The sequence below is a fragment of the Desmodus rotundus genome, chromosome 4, assembly GCF_022682495.2.
Source record: "Desmodus rotundus isolate HL8 chromosome 4, HLdesRot8A.1, whole genome shotgun sequence".
Classification (NCBI taxonomy): Eukaryota; Metazoa; Chordata; class Mammalia; order Chiroptera; family Phyllostomidae; genus Desmodus; species Desmodus rotundus.
The window spans coordinates 156,914,245-156,932,612 of NC_071390.1; the positions used below are offsets into that span (position 1 = coordinate 156,914,245).

At 40.6% G+C, this 18,368-nt stretch overlaps 1 long non-coding RNA gene across 1 annotated transcript in view; it reads left to right on the plus strand.

Moving 5' to 3' along the window:
• The window catches only part of LOC128780639 (uncharacterized), a 38,862-nt gene extending 35,520 nt beyond the window's left edge, over positions 1-3,342 (plus strand). The window contains exon 3 of the long non-coding RNA XR_008426583.1: positions 3,245-3,342. This is a non-coding gene — a long non-coding RNA (uncharacterized lncRNA). The remainder of the gene's footprint in view (positions 1-3,244) is intronic.
• The last annotated feature ends 15,026 nt before the right edge of the window (positions 3,343-18,368 follow it).

Sequence of the window (18,368 nt, forward strand, 5' to 3'; positions counted from 1 at the left end):
ACATGAGGAGCTGTCAGTGGTCACTGGCCAGCTCCCTTCCCTCTGTGTAGGCTCCGGTATTAAAATTCTGCTGTCAAGGAGTTCATGTTTCCTCAGTCCCGGGTAAAGAATCACCATGACCATGTGCTTCTAACTCCTGAACAATTCCAACTTCTTTCTCTCTTGCATATAGTGCTTAATTATAGGGACAAAATTTTATACGTGATGAAGTGCCATGACTTTCCTGTCACACCGTGAACATAGATGATTACAGTTTATTGTTTAATTCATGAGAAAATGGTGTACTTTTCATCTTGGCCAGGTAGCTCACTTGATTAGTGTTGTCCTGGTAAGCCAAAGTTGCGGGCTTGATTCCCAGTCAAGACACATATAAGAAGCAACCAATGAATGCATAAAAATAAATGAAACAACAAATCAATGTTTCTCTCTCTCTCTCCCTCTCTCTCAAAAAATCAATAAAAAATAATGTAAGTTACGTGCTTGTAGACACATGGACCTGGGTGGGGTACTCAAGGTAAGTCCCTGCCTCAAACCAGAAATGTCCATTAACTATCTTATCATTAAGTAAGGTAATGTGATATGTATTATCTGTCCCTGACAATCTCAGAAAAAAATATGAACAAACAAAAAAACCGAACACATTTTTTTAAGAGACTGATTACCCTCTGCATTCTTTACCTCCAGGTGCCCCTTCTTGGGAAACTGAGGAGGCAGTGATATAAATCTTATCAGCATTTCTTCTCTTAGAGGAAGACTTTCCCTGAAGATAATTTAGTTAAGTCCCTCTATTCTAGAGCAGAGGGAGGGCCAGACCATCTTGAGGAACTACGGGTCTTTGATGGAGACCCAAGGCCGGACCCTGCTTCCCTGCATCTCACGCATGCTTGCAGCGGTGCATCACCATGGGCCTTTGTGTCATAAATCCCTGTGGGCAGCGGGAGAAATTTTACACAAAACATTCCCGCCATTCCCTACTTGCCTCTGGAGGGCTGTCCTTGGCTAAAATGACATCTGTCTCTTTTCTACTGTGTTCGCCTAAGGCCAGTGCATGTGGACCGACTGTTCTCCTCCAGAGACTGCAGAGTATTTCTGCACTTTGAGAAAGGCTGTGGCCAGGAGAGAAGCGGGGCAGGACAATGGTTTTCAGGCATTTTCACCAGCATCCGCAGGAAGAAATAGATTTCACAATGTGACCCAAATCCTCCCCAAAACATGATTATAAAGACTCAAATGTGTGTAAAAACTACAAAGGAAATTCCACAGAAAAACACTTGCCCTTACTATTTCAATGAATTCTTATCTATTGCACTCAAAAAATGTAGTTTGTGACCCACTGAATTGATTTTTGTCCCTTGGAGGAATGGGACATGATTCTATGGCTTTACTCAATGGAAATGTACCTGACTTGCCTTATCATGCTCTTCTTGCCCAAAATACAGCCAGACACGCTTGTTTCTTAGTGTGGGTCCCAGCCACACCCTACGAAACATTTCACAGGGAGCCATCTTGGTTGCTACTCAGCATGACCGAAGGACTTTCCTGTGGGTGTCTCCATGGGTGTGTCCTGAAGAGCAGATGCTCTGGGAGGACAAGGCTTGTGTCTCCTCTTTCAAGCTGCTGGATTGTCTTTTGGGTCCATTCCCCACTTCCCTTCCCAAATAGGAGTGATCAATAAATGGTCGCAGGCCAACATGTTCTACTCTGTGCTGTGTGACCTTGAGCAAGTCGCTGAAGCTCTTTGATCCTTGGTCCCCTGATCTATAAAATGAAAAACTAATTCTACCTCGCAAGGCTGTGAAACTGCCTTTTCAACTTTAAATAAATGTTAGGTATAATTATAATTTTACCTATGACACCACAGGCCATCATGATACATTAGAATTAAACTAATGACACAGCAAGCTAAGGCTCTGGGTGGGTTCCCGATGCTTCTACAACTCTGTGGTATTTAACAAACTAACAAACACATAATATATTTTAAAAGCAGATTATTAAGTCATCAGTATCTGTATGAAGTTATAGGTGGCTACCAAACAAACCGCCATAAAACTTACTGCCTTACATTCATAGAGACAGAAAGTAGCACAGTGGTAATCCGGGGCCGGGAAGGGGAGGAATAGGTTTCACAGGGTCAGGGTTTCAGTTTGAGACAAGGAAGATGTTCTGGAGGTGGATGGTGGTGCTGATTGCATGGCGATGTGAAGAACTGTGGACTAAAAATTGGCTAAGACAGTGAATTTTATGTTATGTATATGTCACCACAATAAAAAAGAAACACGAAGTGACTTAAAAACACAACCCTGTTGGAGTCAGGAGCTGGGGCAGGGCTCAACAGGTGCAGCTCATCTTTGACCTAAATGCTGTCTCCTGGGCGTTCAGCTGGGAGTAGTGGATTCGGATTGGCTTCATTTACCACATTGGTGCTGGCTCTTAGTGGAGGCGCCCCTGCTCTTCTCCACATGGCCTTTCAACCGTAGAAGCCTCTCTCTACGTGTGGCCTCCCTCTACAGGTAGACAGCCTGTACTTCTTTACAAGACAGTTGGGTTCTGAGAGAGAAAACCTGAGCATTGAAGTGCCAGAAAGTTGCTTCCATCCCATGCTATTGGCCAAGCGAGTCATCATGCTGGCGTGGATTCATTATGGAAGGGGACTACGCAAGGTGTGTTCATTTAGGGCCATTTGTAACAGTCTGCTGCAGCCTCCATGCCAATGTGTCAGTGTGTCTCTGTGCTTGGCTTTATCTTGAATTCTGTTCTAGTGCAGTACCTACAAATTAGCAGTGCAAGGTAGTGGTTAAGAGGATGAACTCGGACAGGAGGTTTCAGATGTTTGCTCTGCCTTTTGTTCATTGTACAACCTTTGGCAAGTTACTCTGGCCAAAGAGCACCCTGTGCTTCAGTTTTCTCATCTGTAAAATGGGGTTAGCAAAAGTATTTATTCCATCATGTTGTTGTATTGAGGGAAAATGAGTTAAAACACTCAATAACAGTGCCTGACACAAAGTAAGAAGTGTATAATCATTTGATACTATCGTCATTGTTGTTTTTGTTTTATAACAAAAAAGACAAAAGAACAGTGGCAATGATTACATAGTTCTTTGCGATGGTATGGTGGGGAAGGGAATATTTAGGGCTACATGAGACAGAAAGGCTGGAAACAAGATCTCCCGGCCTCGCAGAGTTCTCACTTACATCTAAATCCCTAGCTGACATTTAAGCCTGTTTCCTTTTGTTCTGCCCACAGGAGACATGGAGGACAGCTGATCAACATCTCTCCATAAGAATCCCCTGAACACCTGAAGACAGCTGAGAGTACTTAAAGATTGGCGGAGGCTAATCTGAACATAGGTAATTGAGTTGATGATGTGTTTAAATGCAGGTAAATCTGTGCCTGGGCACAGTTGCTGGGCTGTACATAGGCACCTCACACTTCTCTGAGGACCCTGGAGCAGTGGGTCTTGTTCTCCCTGAATGCAGGCAGGGAGGGAGTCTCCACTTTCTGAGCAGAGACCTAGAGCAGGTTTCTGAGGAGGAGGACAATGCAAGCAGGGGCTCAGAGGTGCCATGCGTATGGCATTCTGCTGGCCCAAAAGAAGAGTTACGTTCAAGAACTAATAATGTTGGTCAGTTAATTAGCATGTACTGTTTATTGCAGTGAGTTCTTGCTGAGCTCACTAATGGTCTTTGTGCCTAATCTAACAGGCACTTTTCATTTTATTTTTTAAAGTATACTTTATTGATTATGCTATTACAGTTGTCCCATTTTTTTCTCCCCTTTATCCCTCTGTCCTGTTTCTCCTTTCCCTCCAGTATTCCACCCCTTAATTCATGTCCATGGGTCATACATATAAGTTGTTTGGCCCCTCCATTTCCTGTACTATTCTTAACCTTCCCCTGTCTATTTTATAACTACCAATTATGCTTCTTATTCCCTGTACCTTTGTCCCCATTCTCCCCCTTGCCCCCCCACCACTGATAACCCTCCATGTGATCTCCATTTCTGTGATTCTGTTCCTGTTCTAGTTGTTTGCTTAGTTTGTTTTTGTTTTTGTATTATTAAGGTTCAGTTGTTGATAGTTGTGAGTTTGTTGTCATTTTACTGTTCATAGTTTTTATCTTCTTTTTCTTAGGCAAGTCCCTTTAACATTTCATATAATAAGGGCTTGGTGATGATGAACTCCTTTAACTTGACCTTATCCAGGAAGCACTTTATCTGCCCTTCCATTCTAAATGAAAGCTTTGCTGGGTAGAGGAATCTTGGATGTAGGTCCTTGCCTTTCATGGCTTTGAATACTTCTTTCCAGCCCCTTCTTGCCTGTAAGGTTTCTTTTGAGAAATCAGCTGATAGTCCTATGGGAACTCCTTTGTAGGTAACTGTCTTCTTTTCTCTTGCTGCTTTTAGGATTCTCTCTTTATCTTTAATCTTTGGCAGTTTAATTATGATGTGTCTTGGTGTGTTCCTCTTTGGGTCCAACTTATTTTGGAATCTCTGAGCTTCCTGGACTTGAATGTCTATTTCCTTTGCCAGTTTGGGGAAGTTTCCTTTCATTATTGTTTCAAATAATATTTCAATTCCTTGCTCTTCTTCTTCTCCTTCTGGCATCCCTGTGATTCCGATGTTGGAACATTCAAAGTTGTCTCAGAGGTTGCTAAGCCTCTCCTCATTTTCTTGAATTCTTGTTTCTTCATTCCATTCTGCTTGAATGTTTATTTCTTCATTCTGGTCGAAACAGTTGATTTGAGTCCTTCCCTTCACTGTTGGTTCCCTGTATAGTTTTCTTTATTTCACTTTGCATAGCCTTCACTTCTTCCTCTATTTTGCGTCTGTACTCAGTCATTTCTGCGAGCATCTGACTACCAGTATTTTGAACTCTGCATCTAGTATGTTGGCTATCTCCTTGTCACTTAGTTCTTTTTCTAGAGCTTTGATCTGTTCTTTCATTTGGGCCATGATTCTTTGTCTTGGCACACCTGTTACATGTAAGGGCTGGAGCCTTATGTATTGCCAGGGCAGAGTAACCTTCTTAGCTTCCTTGTGGCACTGTACGTGGGGGAGGGGTCAGAGAGGGAACAATGCTGGCAATGCCAGCAAAACTTGCTTGGTTTTCCCCCACTTTCAGTCACCTCCCTTGCTTCCCACAAGTGAATTGAGCCCTTCCAGGTGCTGCCATGGTGCTGATTCCTGGGTGTGTGGGCTGTGTACATTCTAGGATCCTGTGGGCCCCTCCAAAGGACTCTCCTGTGAGACTGGCAATTTTCTCCTGCCTCCACAACCCCCACAGATTTTTACAGCCAGAAGTATTGAGGCTTTATTTCCTTGCACTGGAAACCTTGCTTGCACGGTCTATCTCACTCCCCAGTTGTTCCTCCTGGTTTATTCTCACAGGAATATGGGACCGCCTGGTCCACCAGCCACCACCTTGCCACGCATCCTCTCTGACCCTGCTGCCCATCTTCACCCCTCCTACTGGTCTGGACAAATGTTCTTTTTTAAATCCTTGGTTGTCGGACTTCCATTAAGTTCACTTTTCTGGCAGTTCTATGTTTGTTTGTTTTTTTTAATTGGTTATTATTCCTTTTTTGGTTGTGTGATGAAGCAAAGCATTTCTACCTATGCCTCTGTCTTGGCTGGAAGTTCAGAAAACCCCCCCCTCTCTTGGGATCCCCAGCTGGCAGCTGCTGAGGGCAGGGCAGCCTGAGACATGGGGTGGGGAGTCAGAGGCAAGAGAGTGTTGGTGGTGGCGGCAAGGAGGAGGGTCAGAGAAGGAAGAAGCGGTAGCATCTGCAGACTCCACATAGCTCTAACAGGCACTTTTTATTCCTCAGCTTCCTGGACAGCCCGGCAGTCCTCTTCTGTTTTGGAATATTAGAGCCAGAACACCTGGATTGAATTCCTGGTTCTGCTACTTACCAGTCTGCATGACCTTGAGCTAGTTAACTAATCAGTTTCCTCATCTTCATCTATAAAATGGGATTGCTAATAGTACTATGTTATTGGATTGATTGAAACTTAAAAAAAATTTTTTTGGTAAAACTCTTAGCATGGCGGAGGTGACACAGGAAGAATTAAAAATATCTTTTAAAAACTCTTTGCCACTGATTTCTGGTACAGTGGCTCTTCTCCTACCTGTTGGACCACTCCTTCTATGCCTCTTTTGCCAACCCTGTTTTTTTCACTCATCCATGAAAAATTAGGGCATCTGAGTAGCTGGGATGCGCAAGGTAGGGCACTGGAGAGGAGGGAGCTTTGCAGAGGGAGGGCTTCAAAAATCTTTGGAGAGGTCTCTCGTGGTTACTTAGCTAAGAGCTGGGTTGCACATGTGTAAAGTGAGACTATCCAAGGATTACCAGATCCAGATACCAGCTTTTGTGGGGTTGAAAGCTGAGCAGGAATACTAGAATTCAAGCAGTGATGGGGGTCATCAGAGTTTTGGCTCAGCCTGAGTGGAAAGCCACATTTGTACTTTGTTGGTAATACCTCATCCATGCAGCCCGGACATCAGAAAGATCATACGTTCTAGAACAATATTTTTCAAATTATTGTCCCCAGACCAGTAGCATCAGCATTACCTGAAAATGTGTTAGACATACCATTGGAAATGCAAATTCTAGGGTTCCACCTCAGATCTACTAAATCAGTAACTCAGGGACAAAGAAAATTTGTTTTAACAAGCTCTTTAGATGATTCTAAAATATACTTGTTCAAGAACTGCTGCTCTAGAGGAATACCTACTTAAGAACACGTAAAACCAAGCCTTGACAGGATCCACAGGGGAAACACTCTGAAGGCTGCGCATAGTAAGTTAGAGGGACTTGGGAAGATATTTTGGACTTTAAAGATCTACAGTAACAAAGGCGGAAAAAGCCTACACAAATTCAAAATGGCCAAATAATAATTGAACTACTAGAACAAAAATCAAGACTCTTCAGAGGAAGTTAACAGAATCTAGAATCAAACATTTCTACAATGTATCACCTGTTGCCTCCAGTATTGCAATAAAAAAATTACTACATATGCAGAAAACAGGAAAAAAAGGTTGAAAACAGAAATTGATCTTAAAAGTACTCAGATAGTAGATTTAGTAGAAAAGACATTAAGGAAGTTTTTATAAAGATATTCAAAGAATTAAAGGCAAATATGTTCAAAATGAAGGAAAATATTACCTTAATGAGTAAATAAATAAGAGATGGATAGAGAATCTCAGCAGAGAACTGGAAACTGTAAGAAGAGAAGAGAATGCAAATTCTAGGACTTTTCAAAACAAAATAACAAAACACTAGAACCTTAACATCAGATGGGACATGACAGAAGAGTTAGTAAACCCAAAGAAATTATCCAGTTTGAAGAACAGAAGAAAAGATTGAAGAAAAATGAATAGATGCTCAGAGATCTAAGGGACAATATCTAACATGTACATAATTGATGTCCCTAAAGGAGAAAACAGTGAGAGTGTGGGTCAGAAAAATAATTGAAGAAATAATGGCCAAAAATTTTCCAAAGTTGATAAAAATGTCAAATCCAAGAAGTACAGTGAGCCCTAGGCAATATAAATAGAAAGAAAAACATACCTAGGTCTATCATCATCAGATTGCCAAAAAATACAAAATTAAAAATAAAGAGAAAAATGTGGAAATAGCCAGAGATCAATGACATGTTACCTATAGGGCAACAACTGTGTAGAGATGCCCAACTTCCTGTCAGAAACCAGAGAAAACAGAAGACAATGGAATGACTTACTAAGTGCAACTTTAGACATATTCTTTGACTTTTCTGAGTCTCTGTTTCCTGACTTATAAATGGGAATAAAAATTTAAAAAATTAATAATAATAATAATAATAAAAAGCCTATCTGTAGATTTTTTAAATTGCACAGAAATATTCTGAATCTTCTCTATAACAGTCCCAGGTGAACTGACTTATTCAATAGTTACAAATACTTTTCAAATCTCAGTGACCCCAACAGCAACTCACACTGCATGGTCCCTGGAAGTCAGTGGAGGCTCTGCTGTCTATTATTCTCCCTCTGGAACCCAGACTAAAGGAGCAGCAACAGTCTAGAATGTGGCCAGTTGCCATAGCAGAAGGAAAGTGAGAGCTTGATAAATTATGTTCTAGTTCTTAAAGATTCCTAATTCCTAAAGCTTTCCTCATTTCATTAGCCAGATGAGGTCATATGACCACATCCAACTTTCAAAGGTCAGAAATGTGCAATTTTACTCTATACTCAGAACTAGGATGTGGAAGTAATTGGTGCTGGTGTCTAAGTATTTTTGGTTCTCCTTTCAGGCACATGGTAGGATTATACTTCCCTGTTCCCTGTGGTACTGGTTGTGGCCGTGTGACACTTGGGTGGAAGCTTTGATAGCCCAGACGTAATGAGCCACATTCCCTTCCTACTGCTGTGACAATGGCCCCTTCTCACCGCTGTGAGGTATATATTGAAATGAAGCCTCTATTACCCTGGGTTTCTATGTGACTGTGAGGAGCAGAGCTCCCCCAGCCAACTTGCACAGGAACATGAGCACAGAATGATTTTGGTCATTTTAAGCCACTGAGACTTTTGCACTGCTTGTCACAGCATAACCTAACCTGTCCTCACTAATATGGTACCTTATAGGATCATTGTGAGGATTAAATGAGATCACACATGTCAAGTGCTTGACACAGGGTTAGCACTCTCTGTCAGTAAGTATCCTTCTTGCTCAGATCTGTGTAGTAACCGCCTAACTGCTGACTGTTCCCTAGTTACTTCACCGCGTTTGATCTTCCTCAAACGCTAATCTATCATTTTACTTCCTGATTTAGAGTCCTTCCATTTCCCCTAACTTGAACCAGGCCTGGATCCCCTATCAGGGGTTAAGACCTTCCATGTCTGGACCTTGAGGGCCTCTCCAGCCTCATCTCCCAAAGTGCCCTAGGGCCCACCCACATTAAGTAACCATTGTTGCCTCTTTGCCACATTCATATCACCCCAGATGCTGTTCTCTCTGCCTGGAGTGCCTTTTCTTTCTTTGCCCACCAGGCAAACTGCTTGTCATCCTTCAGGACAGCTCAAAGATCACCCCCTCTGAATCTACCCTGATATACTCCGTAAGATAGAGCTACAGTCCTCTCTTGTGCAATGATTATTTGTTTGCTTGTCTACTTTTGTTAAACTGTGGCCCTCAACGGCAAAGACTGTGCCCACTTCATCTGCATAGAACCAGTGCATAGCACTGTGCCTGGCATCAGCCATATATGTGCTGAATGCCTCTTTTTTGAAACAATGAATAAATAAATATTTGTTGAAATTCTGATACTAATACAGTTCATTAATTAGGATACACCAAGATGGGCAAAGTTTCCAAGTTTTTTAAAAAAGATTTTATTTATTTTTAGAGAGAGGAGAAGGGAGAAAAGAGGAGAGAACCATCAATGTGTGCTTGCCTCTCACGCACCCCCTTCCGGGGTTCTGGCCTGCAACCCAGGCATGCACCCTGACTGAGAATTGAACCAGCAATCATTTGATTCACGGGCCCATGCTGAATCCACTGAGATACACCAGTCAGGGCTCCAATTGTTTTATTAGACATGACAGAACCTAAAAATAGAAAAGATTTCCCAAATAAAAGCAATGTAGCCCTGGCCGTGTGGCTCAGTTGGTTGGGAGTCCTCCCATAAACTGAAAAGTCACCTGTTCAATTCCCATTCAGGCACATGCCTGGGTTGCAGGTTCATCCCTGGTCAGGGTGCATCCCTGGTCAAGGTGCATCTGGAAGGCAACCAATCCATGTTTCTTGCCCTCTCCCTCTCATGGGCAAGAAACGTTTCTCTCCCTCTCATTCTTCCTCCCTTCCCCTCTCTCTAAAAATCAAAAATTTAAAAATAAATTAAAAAAAATAAAAACAGTGTAAACTAAAGTAACTAGTAATTCAATATTTTGTATTCTGAAGATTACAGTACTTATCTCAAAATTCAGTAATATGGTTTTCACATTAGCAGTAGCAAATGTAATCAGTAGAGGTAACAATTGTTACATAAAAACTTTTTGTGTGTGTGTGTGTATGTCATTTGGACTGCCTGAGATACTTTATATGACAGTATTTTTGATGTAACAAAAAAAGACCATCGATAGTTTAAAAACCTCAGGAATATACACACGTATATCCAACTGGTATTCTCTGGCTGCGCTTTTCCTTACAAATTGTGGTTTTAATAGCCTTGGCCATCTGCAGTCAATTTTCTGGAAGGATTACTGCCCTTTCTATGGCAGACTCTTAGTATTCCTTTAACCTTCAGGTTTCTCGAGAGCTCTTTACTATCTCTTACTATGAATGGTAGACTTTTTCCATTGACTTTTCAGAAACTTCTACTTCCACCATAAAATTCATAACTGTTACAAAGGATACTGACAGATTTGTTTCCAACAAAACTTTCCCTTCGAAAGTCCGTGGTTTTGATTTCTGTGGCCTATAATATATACCTAAACCCTTGTATTTCCCACTCTATCCAAGTATCATGGATCTTCAAGGCTGACATCCAATAGCATAATTTCCAAATAAGAAACTCTGAAATCCTAAGGAATATATTCTCAAAAATGTATAAGGGTCAGATGGGTCAGAGGTTGAGGTAAGGAGGGCATGCAATAATTAATAAGTAAAGAAATCCTGAAATCTGGGCATAAATTGACCTGCATACACCCCTGTGTACTACAGAACAAAGGCCCAGAGTGGCTTGAAGAAGGTACAGCATTTACATAAGAAACTAACTGTGCATGTTAAGTCTTCAAAAAAAAAGGGAGAAAGTGGCTAATCAAGAGACAAATGTAGCTCCCAGTTAAGGAAAAGTATGACTTAGGACCTTGAAACTTCTGATAAAAAAGTAGGGTACCACATGTGGGGGCTAGACCTTAGACCAGGGAGTTGGAGGTGATTACATTTAGTAGAGAGGAAGATAAGACAAGGGCAGAAACTCAGTTCTGAGAAGGCCAAAGGACACCTCAAAAAATACTTACCTCTTTCCACACATCAAGGACAGAGGGGTTTTTTGTTTGTTTTTGTTTGGGTTTGGTTTGGTTTGGTTAATATGTCCTTTTTCTCTTTCTCCTTTTCTTTTTTTTTAAATTATATTTTATTGTGTATGCTTTACAGTTGTCCAAGTTTTTCTACCTTTGCCACCCTCTACCCAGCCCCCTACCTCAAGCAGTCCCCACCCACTGTCCATGTCCATGGCTCATGCATATATGTTCTTTGGCTACTCTATTCCCTATGCTGTACTTTACATTCCCAGGACTATTCTGTAACTACCAATTTGCACTTCTTAATCCCCTCACCTTTTTAACCCATCCCTCCAGACCCCCCTTCCCATCTGGTAACCATCAAAATATTCTCTGTACCTATAATTCTGTTTCTGTTCTACTTCATTGTTTATTTTGTTTCTTAGAATCAAATGTTGATAGATATGTATTTATTATCATTTTATTATTCATATGTTTTATCTTCTTAGGCTCTTTAACATTTCTCATAATACTGGCTTGGTGGTAATGACACTTGGGTAGCTCCTTTAGCTTTTTCTTGTCTGGGAAGCACTTTATCTGTCCTTCCATTCTAAATGATAACTTTGCTGGGTAGAGTAATCTTGGTTGTAGGTCCTTGCTTTTCATCATTTTGAATATCTCTTGCAAATCCCTTCAGACCTACAAAGTTTATTTTGAGATATCAGCTGACAGTCTTATGGGAGCTTCCTTGTAGATACTAACTGCTTTTCTCTTGCTGCTTTTAAAATTATCTCTTCGTCTTTAGCCTTTGGCATTTTAGTTATGATGTGTCTTGGTGTGGGCCTCTTTGGATTCATCTTGTCTGGGACTCTCTGTGCTTTCTGGACTTGTATGCCTATTTCTTTCATGAAATTAGGGAAGTTTTCTGTCGTTATTTTTTCAAATAGGTTTCCAGTTTCTTTTTCTTAAGTATATTTCATTGATTATGCTCTTACAGGTGTCACATTATTTTCTCCCCTTTATCTCCCTCTTCCTAGTACCCCCGTTCCTTCCAGCATTCCCCCCTCCTTAGTTCATGTCCATGGGTCATACATATAAGTTCTTTGGCCCCTCCATTTCCTTTACTATCCTTAACCTCTCCCTGTCTATTTTATAACTACTAATTATGCTTCTGATTCCCTGTACCTTTGCCCTCATTCTCCCCCTTGCCCCTACCCACTGATAACCCTCCATGTGATCTCTCCATTACTGTGATTCTGTTTCTGTTCTAGTTGTTTGCTTAGTTTGTTTTTTTAGGTTTAGTTGTTGATAGTTGTGAGTTTGTTGTCTGACAGTTTCTCCTGCCTTCACAACTCCCACAGGTTTTTACAGCCAGAGGTTTTGAGGCTTTATTTTCCTGGCACTGGTTTCCAATTTCTTGCTTCCTCTTTTCTCCTTCTGGCACCTCTATGATGCAAATGTTCATGCACTTGAAGTTGTCCCAGAGGCTCCCTACAATATCATCAATTTTTTGGATTCTTTTTTTTTCTTGTTGTTCTGATTGGTTGTTTTTTGTTTCCTTATAGTCCAAATTGCTCATATGTATCTCGGCTTCATCCACTCTACTGTTGATTCCCTGCAAATTGTTCTTTATTTCAATTAGTGCATCCTTTGTTACTGGCTGGATTTTTTTTAATGTGTTTGAGGTCCTCACCAAGTTCACTGAGCATCCTTATAATCAGTGTTTTGAACTCTGCATCTAGTAGATTGCTTGTTTGTATTTTGTTTAGTTCTTTTTCTGGAGTTTTGATCTGTTCTTTCATTTGGGTCATGTTTCTTTGTCTCCTCATTTTGCCAGCCTCCCTGTGTTTGTTTCTATGTATTAGGTAGAGCTGCTACATCTCCCAGTCTTGGTAGAGTGGTCTAATGTAGTAGATATACTGTGGAGTCCAGTGGCATAGCCTTGCCATGACCAAAGTTGGGTACTCAAGGTACACCCATCATGTGGGCTGTATACACCCTCCTGTTGTAATTGAGCCTTGATTGCTGTTGGCACATCCAACATCATCACTGATTGTGTACTGTCCGAGGTCACACAGCATGAGCCCTGGGCTGAGGGGCCTGGTGTGCAGCTGGGACCCCTTTCTCCTCAGATATTCCTCCTGATTTTTATTTACCATACAGAGCAGAGAGTGCAGGGGTGTGGGACCAGCTTGTTTTGTATCTCCGCCCCTCCTACCAGTCTCTCTGTGGTTTCTTCTTTAATTCCACAACTGTAGGTAAGACTTCCATTCATCTCAACTTCTAATGGCTCTGAATGATGGGTGTTCTAATGCTTATTTGTAATTTTGATGTGGTTGTGCGAGGAGGCAAGCTGTGTTTACCTATGCCGCCATCTTGACTGGAAGGCTAATACCCAGAAGGTTTTTTGACACTTCCCCTCCCCCAAAGACAAAAAAGGTTTCAGCCATAGTAAGTGATTTCAAAAAGAGAATTTAAAATTCCACAATAGAGTTATAGCAATAGCACAGCCATGTTGACATTGGTTGGAAAAACATTATGTGACATGGTAAGTGTGCCAATATGTTAGTTTAAATAAGTCTGTTGAATTATCAAGGGAACCCATCCAGTGTTTAGCATATTGTGCCTGTGAGAAAACATGCACCCAGTTGAAAATGAGCTTAGAGTACAGGCTATTTTCCAAATGTGGCATCTGGTATCCAAGTAGCCACCTCTTTCAGGTGCATAATATGTTCGGCAGAATCTGGCTGGCCACACAGTGGAGGACTGGCAAATTAAGCACTTAATGGTTACTAAACAGAAATGTCCATTTTTTATTTTTATAAAGAAACTAACTGAATAGATACAAGGAAACAACTAACAGAAGGTAGTTTCTGCAGTCAGTTCTTTGTTAGATTGGGTCTGAAGCACTCTGAACATATGGGTTATTTATTGTTAGCAATGAAATGTACTTTAGAGAGATGCCACATCAGGTCACATAACAAAATTACATTTTATTAACAAAGTGTTTCCAACGTCAATCAATTCAGACTGATACTGTGGTTTTGGTCTTCCATTTTCTAAACTTGTTTCAGGTAATAGACCACATGAGCTGATCGTTCTTTGTTATTTCAGATGAAAATGAATGAACACAAATAGAAATGATGGGCTCTGGGGAATTATTTGCTGATATTAACTTAGGGTTTCAGTGATGGGGACATGTCCTTTCTCTGCATTAGCGACTGTTCTACCTTTTCACTCTGTGGTAGCTTGAAATGCAAGTCAAATATTATTCAGGTCCAGATGTATATTTCCCCAACTGTCTTTGCATTCTCAAGTTACAATGCAAATTACTTTTTCAATTTTAGAAATAAATGAAAGACCATGTTTATTTTGAGTAATATTTCCTGAAAACAGCATTATTTCCCAAATGGCAAAAAAATTCTCCAGTTGTCTCAAAGACGTCTGAAACATCAAAATCTGGAACCACTTGGTTAGCTTGGGACTCAGGGGTCCTCTGTGACAGAGAACTAGTCCAAGTTGAAATTATATTTTATTTTATTTTTTGCAGGGAAGACCAGAGATAAAAGGTAGTACATGTTCAAAACACACTCGAAAAAAATATGACTTAAGAGCATGTAATACTGTAAGGAGTCAGAAAAGTGGTGAGACTTGAGGATTGATAGTTATACAGGATGATTTCTATGACTGGTTAGTAATGCTTCTGAACTCAGAAACTTTGTTTTCCTGACTCACGCAGGTCAAGCAGAGGACAGTGCGTAGGTAGGGGTAGTGGTGGGGTCAGTGGTGTGTAGCCGTTAATATTATATTCTGAAAGTATTATTGACTTTATATACTTTTAACGATAATGTATAATTTATCTTAAAATTTCAAATAATCTTAAAGCAGGAAGTGAGATTTTTATATTGATGAAACAGATGCATTGGTTAAAATGCACCACATGTTGCATGCGGACCGTTGGGGTCCCTTGTTTAGGCTACTTTTTCCAGAGAGTGCAAGGTTGGCCTTTTAAATAGGTTGGTCATGATGTGCACTACTTACAATCATTTAAAATAATGTCAAAAGAAATGATAAAATCGAAATCTTCCTATCCAACCATTAGTGACTCTAGAAGGAAGGATTTCTGTCCCTCCTTCAAAGTATACACCTTTGTTAGCAGCAAAGCGGACATGACCAATATCCTAGTGGTTCTTTTCTATAGGGAGGTAAACTCTGTCTGCTCTCAAAGTACAGGCTGTGACTACCACCACATACTACAACTGTGTTTCAAAGGAAGAATGTGGTAGGAGTAAGTTCCCAGATTACATAGACCCTCAAAAGAAGTGCTCGGCTGGACCACAGACCCTTTCAGATACATTGCACAGTTTCATGATGACTTACCTGAATCCTCCACTCAAAGGTTACCCTGGATGGTACAGTCAGATTGAGACTGTACAACTGTTAAAGGTGTACCTGCAAGCATCTCTACTCAAGACTTCCACTGAGCTATGCAGTTGGTCTGGTTAGATCACCAGACGCTGAGCAGGTATCATTGACTTCCTGCCTTAAACTTACGCTCATCAACCTTTTAGGTTTCACTGTCATTACCTCACAAAGAGGCCCATTACATTGGCAGAAAGTCTAGATCAGTGGTTCCCAAACTTCTTCTTTATTGGAATCATCTTACTAGCATCAACACATTTTTACTTTATTTGGGCATTCAGTATTTATTGAGGGAGAAAACTACATAATGATGCCCTGGCCAGGTAGCTCAGTTGGTTAGAGCATAATCCCAATATGCCAAGGTTGTGGGTTCAATCCCCTGTCAGGGCACATACAAGAATCAACCAGTGAATGCATAAATAAGGAGAACAACAAATTGCTGTTTTTTTCTCTCTCTCTCCAAAACACTCATTCAAAAGAGCATAAGCACTCCTATGTTCATTGCAGCGTTATTTACAATTGTCAAGATATGGAAATGGCCAAAGTGCCCATCAATAGATGAGCGGATAAAACAACTTTGGGACATTTACAAATGAAATACTACGCAGCCATAAAAAAGAAGAAAATTTTACCATTTGCAGCAGTATGGATGGACCTGGAGAACATTATTCTAAGTGAAATTAACCTGTCAAAGGAAGACAAATACCATATGATTTCACTCATAATTGGACACACTGAACTAACAAGGAAAATGGGGACAGATTTATAGATGGACAACAGGATGACAACTAGGGGGGGGAAAGGTTAGGACATGGAGAGATTGAGCAAGAAGGAAAAAGGACTCATGGACATGGACAAGTGTGGTGACTGCTGGGGGGAGGGGGCATAGAGGACTAAATGGTAATGGAAAAAATACAATAAAGATTAAATATTTTTGAAAAAGAAAAATATCCATGGGCTCCAATAAAGACAATCACTTTCAATCACACAGAAAAAAGAAAAGAAACTTATACAATGGCAAATAAGATACTATCAGCCTAAAGTTGAGAATTAACTTGTAAATTATTAATCAATATTAAATATAGATATTTTAAAAAATAATAGCTATATGTGAAACATAGACACTCTTCAGGCAAGATTCGGGGATCTGAATATTTTCAGGCTCTTTTGGTTGCAAGTAATAGAAACAAACTTGGCCGGAATAGATTAAAAGTCTCCAAGGAAGAGTTGAACACCAAACCTTGGAAAGGGCAGGGTTCCATCAGTGGCAATTCACGGCTTCACTCTAGGGTATGGACATCACCATTACTCATAGACTCTCAGTTGAACAGTTCAGATCCTTGGACTTAAAAACTCATTGACCCAACTTGGGTCAGTGTTCCACTCCTAGACCATCTATGGCCAGGGAGGTGGGACAGAGGGGACAGACGTAGTTGCTGGGGTCACTCCTAGGTACCCATTGGGATCAACAGTTGACATTTCACTTTTTAGAATTTTTTTCCTCCTTGAACCAAGTCGCTTTGAGGTTCTCTGTGTAGAGACTCTGAGCTATCCTTTTCTGGGGACTCTCTGAAAATTGTCATTCCCAAGGGTTAAGATTATCTTGTCCGTCCCAATAGTTGTTTCTCATGGTCCCATTGGGCCTTAGCAGTAAAAATTAAGGATGGAATAGCCCTTAGTGTTTTCTCCTCTTTCTGAGAAATGAAAATGCCAGGGGACAGGGTAATTTATCAGATGCTCTTCTATTAACAAAATTAGATTTAGAGCATACTTTAAGAAAGTGGACACACTTATCTAGTCACTGTTACTCTAAATTTTCTTTCTTTTTTAAAATTTATTGTTGTTTGAATACAGTTGTCTCCATTAAAATTTCTATATAGGTGGGACTTAGTGGGGAAAAGTTGATTCCAAGGGGAAGGTAGGAGATTCATCTTAAGCCACCATTTTTTTTCTAGTTGTTTTTTTAATTTTTTAAAAATTACTTTATTGTTGTTCAATTACAGTTGTCTGCATTTTCTCCCCACCCCAGCCAAGCCCACCTCCCTCCTTTGGTTCCACCCTCCCCCTTGGTTTTGTCCATGTGTCCTTTATAGTAGTTCCTGAAAACCCTTCTCCCCACTGTTCCCTCCCCCCTCCCCTCTGGCTATTGTTAGATTGTTCTTAATTTCAATGTCTCTGGTTATATTTTGTTTGCTTTTTTCTTTTGTTGATTATGTTCCAGTCGTATGGTATTTGTCTCTCACCACCTGTTAAGCCACCATTTTTATAGCAAGTCCAAATACTCCCCCAATATTTTATGTGCAGTAGATACCACAGGTGCCCTGCTCAGGTTTCCTTTCCCAGATCCGCTGAGTGTTGGCTACTAATGACTTGTAGCTGCCTCCATCTCTGGACGCTGCTCTCAACTCAACAAGAGTCAACACACCCAAAAGGTTACATCCTCCCATAATGAGGAGGTCTTCATTTGAAGATCCAGTCAGCAAGGAGTCCCATGATTAGCATATCAAGGCTGCTGTGTGGAACTTTTTAACATCTGTGCAGTCATTGTTAGAGAATATTTATAAGACCAAATGGAGGTAATTCATTCATCTGTTTATTTGGCATCCAAATTAGGGGAAAGCAAGCAGATACTATGTGCATGGTTGATTTTTACCAAATTCTTTCCCCAGGTGACATCAGTCCTCACAGGTTAGATGTCACCATCACGGGGAAGGAGGGTGGCGGGGAGAGTTATGTTATTTAAGGAAGATTGGACTTTGAACAGAAGAATTTTATCTGCCAAAGAAAAGAAACATTCAGACTTAAGAGTTTTATCAAATTTCCAACTAACTTTAAGATTCAAAACAAACATAAACTCTCAGCTCAAAGAAAAATTTTTCCAAAACCTGATTATCCTTTACTAGACAAAGCTCAAGTAAAAAGAACAACAACAAAAAAACCACCCTAAACTACAGCTATATATAATTCCTT